The following is a 9,013-nucleotide window of genomic DNA, read 5'->3' as shown; positions in this document are numbered from 1 at the left end:
CTGCAGAGGATTCCCACATGAGTTGGTCTGACAATGGGCCTGGTGCTTGAAGCCAGCTCCCTCTGACGCAGCACATATAGAAGGCACTGGGAATTATACCAAATTGCATACAAAGGTGTATATTTTAGGGGAAATGCACACTTCAGTGCTGATTAATATACATGAGAACTTGAAGTCAGAGGCTCCAGTTAACTGCTATGACAAATAGATGCCAATAGATTTGTTCTCATTGAATTTGTCCCATTTTAAAGTCATCAAAACAAATGCCCATCACCACAACTTGAGGCAACAGTTACACACTGTGTGAATAAATGCGATCCGGGCTGTGCACACACCACATATTCAAAACACATAACTTCCCACCCAAAAAAAAATAATCCTGGGAACCGTAGTTTAAAGGAGCTGGGAATTGTAGTTCTGGGAGGGGTAAGCAACAGGATTCTTTGAGGAAGTCCTGTGCTTTAAATATATTGTGTGTACAATATACAACTATTTTTGGTGCTCTTTCAAAAGCATTCAGCTAGTGTTATTACAAGAGTGCTAAGCAAGCAAAAATTACCGCTTATACTGTAGTTAAGAAATATATTGTAGTTGGCATTGCAGTGGCTATGGGCAGTACCTAATGCTGCTGCTGTTCCTTCTTTCCTTTCTTTCTTTCTTCCTTCCTTCCTATATCTCAGAATTGTACATCAGCTTCATTCCTATGTCTAAACCCCCTAAGAGGATCTGCAGGGGAAACATATCAGAGTGTAAACTGGGTGAAAGCAATAGTTAAGTGATTGCATCAGCTAAGTCTGAAAAAAATGGCTGCGATGAGCAGTGCTGAGTTCCTGGTTCCCCGTCATTTGGACATTTCTACATTCCCACCTCCTATATGCTTTTGGCTTCTCTATTACAACCCATGGCAGGAAGCACAGGCAAAGCTTTCAAGTATCACTTCAAGAAGGCAGAAACCTGCTGTTCCTATCTACCCCATATAGAGATCAACTGACTGGGTTTATTGCAGAATTAAAGTAGGGGCAGGTAAAGAAAAACAGGCTGTCCTGCCAAATTTCACAGATCAAAAGATGGGCACATTCGTGACACAGCTGTTCACATGCAGCCCAGCTCTTTCCCCGCGTTTCAATCCCCTTTCTCTGTTCTAAGAACAAAAGATATTCACTCACATTCACGCGAGATCAAATCAATATTATCACATTTTTTCCAAAACGTTTTTGGACTGATGTCAGCAGAAATAGCAAAACTGCAACAAAAGTGTTGTTGTTGTTGTTTAAAGGGAATGGAGATAATTGAAATTACAAGATGTCAGTTTTACAACTTCCACGCTGTTTGGTTAACTTCTCCAAATGTTCATTTAATTTCAGCGACGCATAACTATATGATGCGTGGGTTTTGAAGGGAAGCTACGCAAAAACATAATTGCAGACTGCCCTAGAACTAAACAGAGCTTGACAGTTTCCATATTGTGAGATGGGAAAGGTTTTGTGCAGGAGAGGGTTAATAGAGCCAAAAGTACTGCTCCAGACTCCTTTTAATGGCCCTGGCAAAATTGCCAATCACAGCTATGTGTTTCCATGGGAACTAATTATTAGATCATCCTCCTTAAGTCTTCTGACTGGGGCAAAAGCAACCCATTGCCACCAGCCGCAAAGGATGGTGTAATGGACCTGGGTCTCTGAAGGAAACAAAGGGAATAGACTGCAGCTTTCAAGCAGAACTAAAAGGAGAGGGTGCTGAATTTGGGGTGCTGTAGGTCATGGATGTAGGTAAGGGACGCGGGTGGCGCTGTGGGTTAAACCACAGAGCCTAGGACTTGACGATCAGAAGGTTGGCGGTTTGAATCCCCGCGACGGGGTGAGCTTCCGTTGCTCGGTCCCTGCTCCTGCCAACCTAGCAGTTCGAAAGCACATCAAAGTGCAAGTAGATAAATAGGTACCGCTCTGGTGGGAAGGTAAACGGCGTTTCCGTGCGCTGCTCTGGTTCGCCAGAAGCGGCTTAGTCATGCTGGCCACATGACCAGGAAGCTGTACGCCGGCTCCCTCGGCCAATAAAGCGAGATGAGCGCCGCAACCCCAGAGTCAGTCACGACTGGACCTAATGGTCAGGGGTCCCTTTACCTAGGTCATGGATTGCCAACATGCTTTTCCCAGGTACACATGTGCTCAGCAAAGGCATACCTAGGGGTCAGTGAAACCAGCCCAGAAATCTCTCCATGAAGGTCACAAGTTTAGACAAGAACTCGGAGCTGAATAGTAGGAGAAATGACAAGGAAGCATGAAGGTAAACCGCTGGAGATTATGGAGCTCATGACGTAAATGTATGTGGCAACACTTCACCACTGTCACAGCTGGATCAAATGCTAGAGAACTGGGGGGGTTTTCTGGGGAGGTGGCACTGATACAGTTCCTTGCCAAGAGCAGAAGGGACTCTAGGCATACCTATGGTGCTGAAAGAGGCCTTCCTCTCCCAATTTCCATTGAAATTAGGCTTGGTTTGAAAGACGTCTTCTATTGCAGCCAATAGAAGGCTTTCCCCAAGCCTAATTGAGAGGGTGGGCGTGGTTGAGGTGTACACACTGTTGCAGTGTAGGCACTTTGCATGCACCTCCCCATGGTCTCTCTGGTTTGCAGATGAGGTCCAAAGGGTTGGTGATCCCCTGCTGTGGCATAGAGTGGGTTGCCAGTGTCTGGGGCAAGGCAAGTATCCTCTGCAACACCCGATAGGCTGGAACGAAGAGGCAATAGCTCAGCAACCTACCTGAGTGGCAGCTGTGGTGCCCTGTGAGGGTCGAGCACAGCGGAGAGAGGGTTGGGGGCTTGGTTGGGAGCAGATATCTTTCTAAAACCCGTGCAGAGGGCACCAAAGCAACTGGCCGTCATCCAAATTCACTCCTTAGTCCTCCCACAGAACATTAGGAGATTCTCTATATGAGGGGGAGGCCATACTATCTATCATCTATCTAGCTATCTATAGTCTAACAGTATTGCAAGGGGGCTGGCTGTGTCTTTCTGGAGATCTGATGTGAGAGCAGAAGACTTTGGCTACCTCTTGGGAGCCTCTTATGCTTTTCCTCCATCTATGCTCACCTTGTACCATCTATGAACATGCACTAATGTTGAAAAATGCCAATGAACCTGAAATATACTCAGAGTCCTGTAGTGATTTCATGCTCTTTAATGCAGCTTGTAAAACAGTGATTGAATTGCCCCCCAAACCTCAGGCTTTTATATACATTATTTATACAATGAATCCTGTCTGATTGGCTGAGTCTGCTTCCCTTCTGGAGCCTGATTGGTCTTTTCCTGCAAGCCAATCAGTTGTTGCATTCTAGGATCCTACTTGCCTATTGTTCTAGGATCCAAGCTTAGTACATAACAGAACCTCTAGTTACCTTCTTCAAAAGAAGCCAGCTTAAACAAGGTGCTGTGCCCCAGAACCTCTTGCTGTACAGAGAAGAAGAGAAGGCCTAACAATATGATCTTCTGCCTGAGTGAAAGCGGTATCACTTTTTCCTTTGAACGAAATACCACCATCTCTACCAAAAAAAAAAAAAGTCCTATTAAGAATGAAATGTGCTGATGGTTCTCTCCACCCACCCATTTTCTGGGTCTCCCTCTCCCCACCCCCCAGGGGAACTAGGATGCAAAAATAGAGAAGCAAAAAAGACAGCTAAACAACACAATTACAGAAACGTCAACTGAAAAGTATGTTGTTGTTGTTGTTTTTCCCTGTGGTGCTTACTACCAGATAAGTATGCATAGAATTTTAGTTCCATGCTGATTTTTGCTTCCATGTGAAAACAGGCTGATGTGGGTAATTTCAAAGAAAATCACTTATTTAGTGTGGTACAAGGCAAGATAAAAAGATTACAGTTAATGAGGGTACCAGGTTCATTTCAGCTGTCACTTTCTGAATCTGACAAGATTAGTCATTTCATTAATTTTTTCCTTACAACAAAAGCATGCCATAATTACGTGTATACCTGCTTGCTTACAAAAAAAATCCCCCCTCTCTCCTGGAAGAGTAACAATTAACGTCATTAGCCTCCCGGTTTGTCAGTTGATTAGACTGACAGGAGTTTGTCTGTTTTTTCATCCACAGATACAGATTTTTAAAAATTGGTTTGACACATGGTATTTCTTAATTAGACATCAGTGTAATTTGGGGGGAGGAGAGAAAAAGTGTCAATCTTCCCCTAGTTCAGGATTCTAATGAAAGCCATTTGCTACGAATAAAATGGCTTCCACATGATGGCGGCAGAAGGCAGGCCACTATCTTTTTATTTGCAAAAATATTTATCTACCGCTATGTCATAGAAAATATATATCACAGCAGTTTACAACAATATAAAGACTTAAAACCAGACACTAGAATCATAAAAAGTTAAAAGCATTAATAATAATAAAGTAAAAACAAGCATTCAAAGTCTGAGGGAGGAGGCCATCTATGTCCCTCCCCATTTCTCGGCTAGCAAGCTAGATTTCCTTTCAGACTTGGTGGGAGGTTCGAGCTCTCTCCACCTATGTGTCAGAGACTGTGCTGAGGAGGGCTGCACTGAGGAAGAATGGTGGGTGCCACCCCCTCCCCCTGATTCTGATCCTGCATCTTCCCAGGAGCAGGAGAACAGCATAGATTTGGAAGAGTGGTTTGCAGAGGGGCATAGTTCAGAAGGGAGATGGGATATACTGGATGGGGAACAGCTAGGAGAAGAAACACTGGAAAAGAGAGGGTTAACAGATTCACAGTCTCTGGACAGCGTTCAAGCCCCATCTCCAAAATCACAGAGAGCTTAGAAAGTGTCAGAGCAGAAAGTGCAGAGGTTATAAACTCAGATTACAAGACGTAGGAGTGGCGTAGATTAATAGGGACAGAGGGGGGGAGTATCCCTTAATTGGGAGCACCACCATTTCTAGGAGAGGTGTTCTTTGCTTTCTCGCGGTGATTATTAAATATTCTAACTGGTAAAACGTTCCTTTCATTTGATCTATCTACTGTCATGGAGGGGGGAGGAAGCCAATTCCCCGAAGCCTGACAGCCTCTGTGGAATGGAAACAGAGTAAACTGCAGATGAAGGGTAGGGCCAGGGCTTTTTTTCAACCGGAACTTTCCAGAATTCGGTTCCTACACCTCTCAGGTGGGCGCCATCGCCATTCTAAGAGAAAGATGGAGGTTTCATGGTGAGTTTGGGCACCTTTTTTCCCCTAGAAAAATAGCACTGGGTAGGGCAGAACAATACCACACATGTCATATCCAGTTTGAGACATTTAGAGGCGCTTGAGGAAGATGGTAAATATCCATCTTCTCCGGTGCTGCGTTTTCACAGCATTTTGGAAGCGGAGGGGTGGACCAGATTCTGAAAGGTCATTCCTTCCTTATCATAGGGAAGCTGCTGTGGCTTCTATCCCCCAGGGAGGACATCATGAGTGCTGACTGCAAGTGAGCAAAATATTCTTGAGAGGCTCCTGAGGCAGTGAAAGGGGTGTAAGAACACTCATGAGAAGATCATCCTGCTGGTGCGTCAAAGGGCATGTGTGGAAAAAGCTCAGTGAACTCCATGATCCAAGGCAGCTGCTGTCGTCCACTGGTAGCTCCGCCACCAGCAAAGTAGCCGCCATGACTCATTTTACATACATAATAGCTGCAGGTGTTGATATTTGCAGCTTGTCACAGCGTCTGCGGAGGATAAGTAACTGTTCTTGTAAGAGCCGCAGGTAGACACCAGCGACTTATACAGAAATGATTGCAAAAGCTTCCTTGGTTCTTTTCCCTTTTGAAAATTCTCTTGTTACTGAGAGCTTTCAACATAGTAGAAGTCGAACCAGAGCTGTCTTTCCTGTAGGACTTAGTGGTGCGTCACGCCAGGGCGCCGGCCTCTCAGGGGAGCCCCAGCAAGTGGGGGAGCTGCGCTGCTTTGCCGGCGGCCTCCCCTTTCCCTGCATGCCTGCCAGCTGTGACCCACCAACCATAAAGCTGGCAGGCGTGAAGCTTCCCTCCCAAGCCTCTGCAGGGATCTCTCTCCCGCAGCGGCATGGGGGACAGTTGCGCCCCCCCCCCCGATGGCTGGCAGTGTGCAGCTACGGCCACCCCAACACTATCCCTGGTAATTTGGGGATGCTGGGCGGATATTTGCACCCCGCTGCTGCATCTGAGTCGAACTAAGGAAGATAGATAAGAAACAAACCAACAGAAAAATAAAAAAGGGAACAAGGAAGAAGAAGAAACTATTTGTGTATATAATACCAAGCTCTCTCTCCCAATTATATATTGATCCTCATTCCACACACAGAAGAGCGAAGCCTCCCAGCTCTCACCTGGGAGCTTGCCCTTCTTCCCTCAGTCTCACACCCTCTCTTCGGCCTGTCTCTCATGCAGGACCCTTCATTGTCATCTTTCTTGGTTCTTTTCACCATCATTTGCCCTGTAAACACTTCTGTCACTGCTTGGTGGTGGTGGTTTTGGAAAGGAAATCCTACACTAACAAATGAGTCTTTTCCATTTCAGCAGCCTAGAGGTGTGTACACACTGTGTTTTAATCATGGAATCGTAGAATTGTTGAGTTGGAAGGGATCCAAAGGGTCATCAAGTCCAATCCCTCAAAACTGGAATCATGCGTATGTTGTATAGTTTATCAGGAGCTCCTTACTGACGTGGGCACCTTTTTTGGGTGTGTGTATGTGCTGTACACAGAATGCAATCCCTACGCCGCCCCTGCCTCACACCATTTGTCAATCCAAAACGCATTCTTCTGGAATAGTTATAGAGTAATCCGTTTGTGTCTGAGAATGCGCTTCTCAAGCCCTCGCGGCATACCTGTGCGCACAGAAAGCACATTCTCAGGTCAGCTCCTGTTGAGGCAAACCTCAGGGCTGGGCCATTCCGCCTCGCCATGTTTAACTTGTCCACGGATGAAACTGGGAAACTTAGCTTTCAGCAGCTCTGTGGGAGCACAGAAAGCAAGCTTCGTGCAGGAATAGCCAACCTAGTGACCTCAATCTGTGGACTACAACTCTTATCAGTTCCTATTAGCATGTCCAATTGCCAAAGATGGTGGTTGTCATCGTCCCAGAGATCTGGAAAGAACCACACTAAATATGCACAGCGAAGCAGTCATGTGAGTAATCATCAAAACCTGCGCTGATCCACTCAATTCCAAAATTGCCTGGAACTCATGTAGGTGTGGGTTTTTTAACGACAGGCAATCCCGTCCCCTCAGCCTTCAAACATCAGGAAAATACTTACTTAACATCAGCAGAATTTGTCATTTCTTACAGATTTGATAGTTGCAAAGATAGAATATCAGCCTTGACAGTCGATGGGTTTTAGTTTTTAAGGCGATTAGCTCTTCTTGTGTGTAAAATTGACCTTGGAACTAAAATAACGCCATTTCCCCCCTTGTACTGTACATAGTGCAAGACATGCTAGAGAAATGGGCAGTCTAGCATTCACTTCCTGTTTTTAACTGTAGGTTTACATCTGATAGTCATGAAGATATACCTGTGAGTAGTTTTGGGTACCAATAACATTCCTGAAATGGGTATGGTTTTTTGTTTTGTTTTTTCTGAGGTGGCTATGAGTGCTCTGAAAGGGAAAAACAAAACAAAAGACACTTCTCTTCTCCAAATTCCGTCACAGAAATACACCGATTTATTCCGAAGGACTGTTGGTGCCCTTTGGCATTACGTGAAAAAACCAGCCTTATTCCGAGGCTGCTCTCAAGATATTTCATACTCTATCAGTGGCAGCATCTGGAGCCAAGAAACAACGGGCAGTTAAGTTATTGGCCTCAGTAGCAATAAAACTGACAAAGCAACTCATTCTGGGTGTCAGCAATGCTGGTGCCTTTCTGCAGAGATTAGCCGTACAGACCTGATGCTGTCGTAGCTAGGCAGTGGCGTAGCGTGGGGGGTGCAGGGGGGGCCGGCCGCACCGGGCGCAACATCTGGGGGGGCGCGCTTGCACTCGCAACTCTCTGCCCCCTGCTAAAATCCACGGGTTAGGGGGCGCAAATTACTTGCCTTGCCCCGGGTGCTGACAACCCACGCTACGCCACTGTAGCTAGGGGCAATTAATGAGGTTGAATCAGACGGCAAGTTGGTCGCCTGCAGATATGGATGTGCGTGCCGGCCTTTGTCACATCTATGTATTTTCAGGGAAACAGCAGCTAAAATAGTCCCTGAACAACAAACGGCATAAGGAAAGGTACTGAGCCAAAACAACAATGCATCAGAGGCCGAGCAAGCAGGAGCAGAACCCTGAAGCAACAAGATAGAAAATAAATATTGTCGCCCACAATTTGGGAGGCTCGTAAAAAGAGGCCAGAACACAGCAAGTTTATAAATTGCCTTGGTCCATTTGGAGGTACACAACTTTCCCATCGATGCCAAAAAGATTAATATAATTGCACAAATTAGAGAGAAACAATGCAGTTTGTATTTAAAGCCAAATCTATCAAATTCGCATTTTCAAAACAATATGAGAACCAAACGTGGCTATTTGAATTTTGCAACCAAACAGAAAAGCATATCTTAGGTAAAAGTATACAGTGGTACCTCAGGTTACAGATGCTTCAGGTTACAGACACTTCAGGTTACAGACACTTCAGGTTACAGACTCCGCAAACCCAGAAATAGTACCTCAGGTTAAGAACTTTACCTCAGGATGAGAACAGAAATCACGCACTGACGGCAGCAGGAGGCCCCATTAGCTAAAGTGGTACCTGAGGTTAAGAACAGTTTCAGGTTAAGAACGGACCTCCAGAACGAATTAAGTTCTTAACCCGAAGTACCACTGTACATTAAAAAAGAATATTAATGAAAATAACATTGAAATGCAAGGAGAGCTTGCTTGCAAAAATGTACACATTATTCAAAACTGCATATAAAAATGTTTATTAGGAGAAATTAGCACTAAAATGCTGAAGAACTTTCATGAGGATTTAAAACAACAATAATAAATTGCGGCAGGAATGTGTAGAGCTGAATTTAAGATTGGAAAAATGAGAAAGAGAGAGATC

The 9,013-nt window shown here is 45.1% G+C and overlaps 1 long non-coding RNA gene across 1 annotated transcript; it reads left to right on the top strand.

Annotated features, from left to right (window-relative positions):
- Positions 1 to 1,639: 1,639 nt before the first annotated feature.
- On the top strand, positions 1,640 to 5,750 carry LOC308459650. Its single transcript, XR_013978259.1, has 2 exons — positions 1,640 to 1,766; positions 5,382 to 5,750. It is a non-coding gene; the product is annotated as an uncharacterized lncRNA (long non-coding RNA).
- The last annotated feature ends 3,263 nt before the right edge of the window (positions 5,751 to 9,013 follow it).

Source organism: Podarcis pityusensis (assembly GCF_964106645.2).
Source record: "Podarcis pityusensis genome assembly, chromosome: 12".
Lineage (NCBI taxonomy): Eukaryota > Metazoa > Chordata > Lepidosauria > Squamata > Lacertidae > Podarcis > Podarcis pityusensis.
The sequence above is the reverse complement of the archived record's forward strand: the minus strand, read 5'-3'. Positions and strand labels throughout refer to the sequence as shown.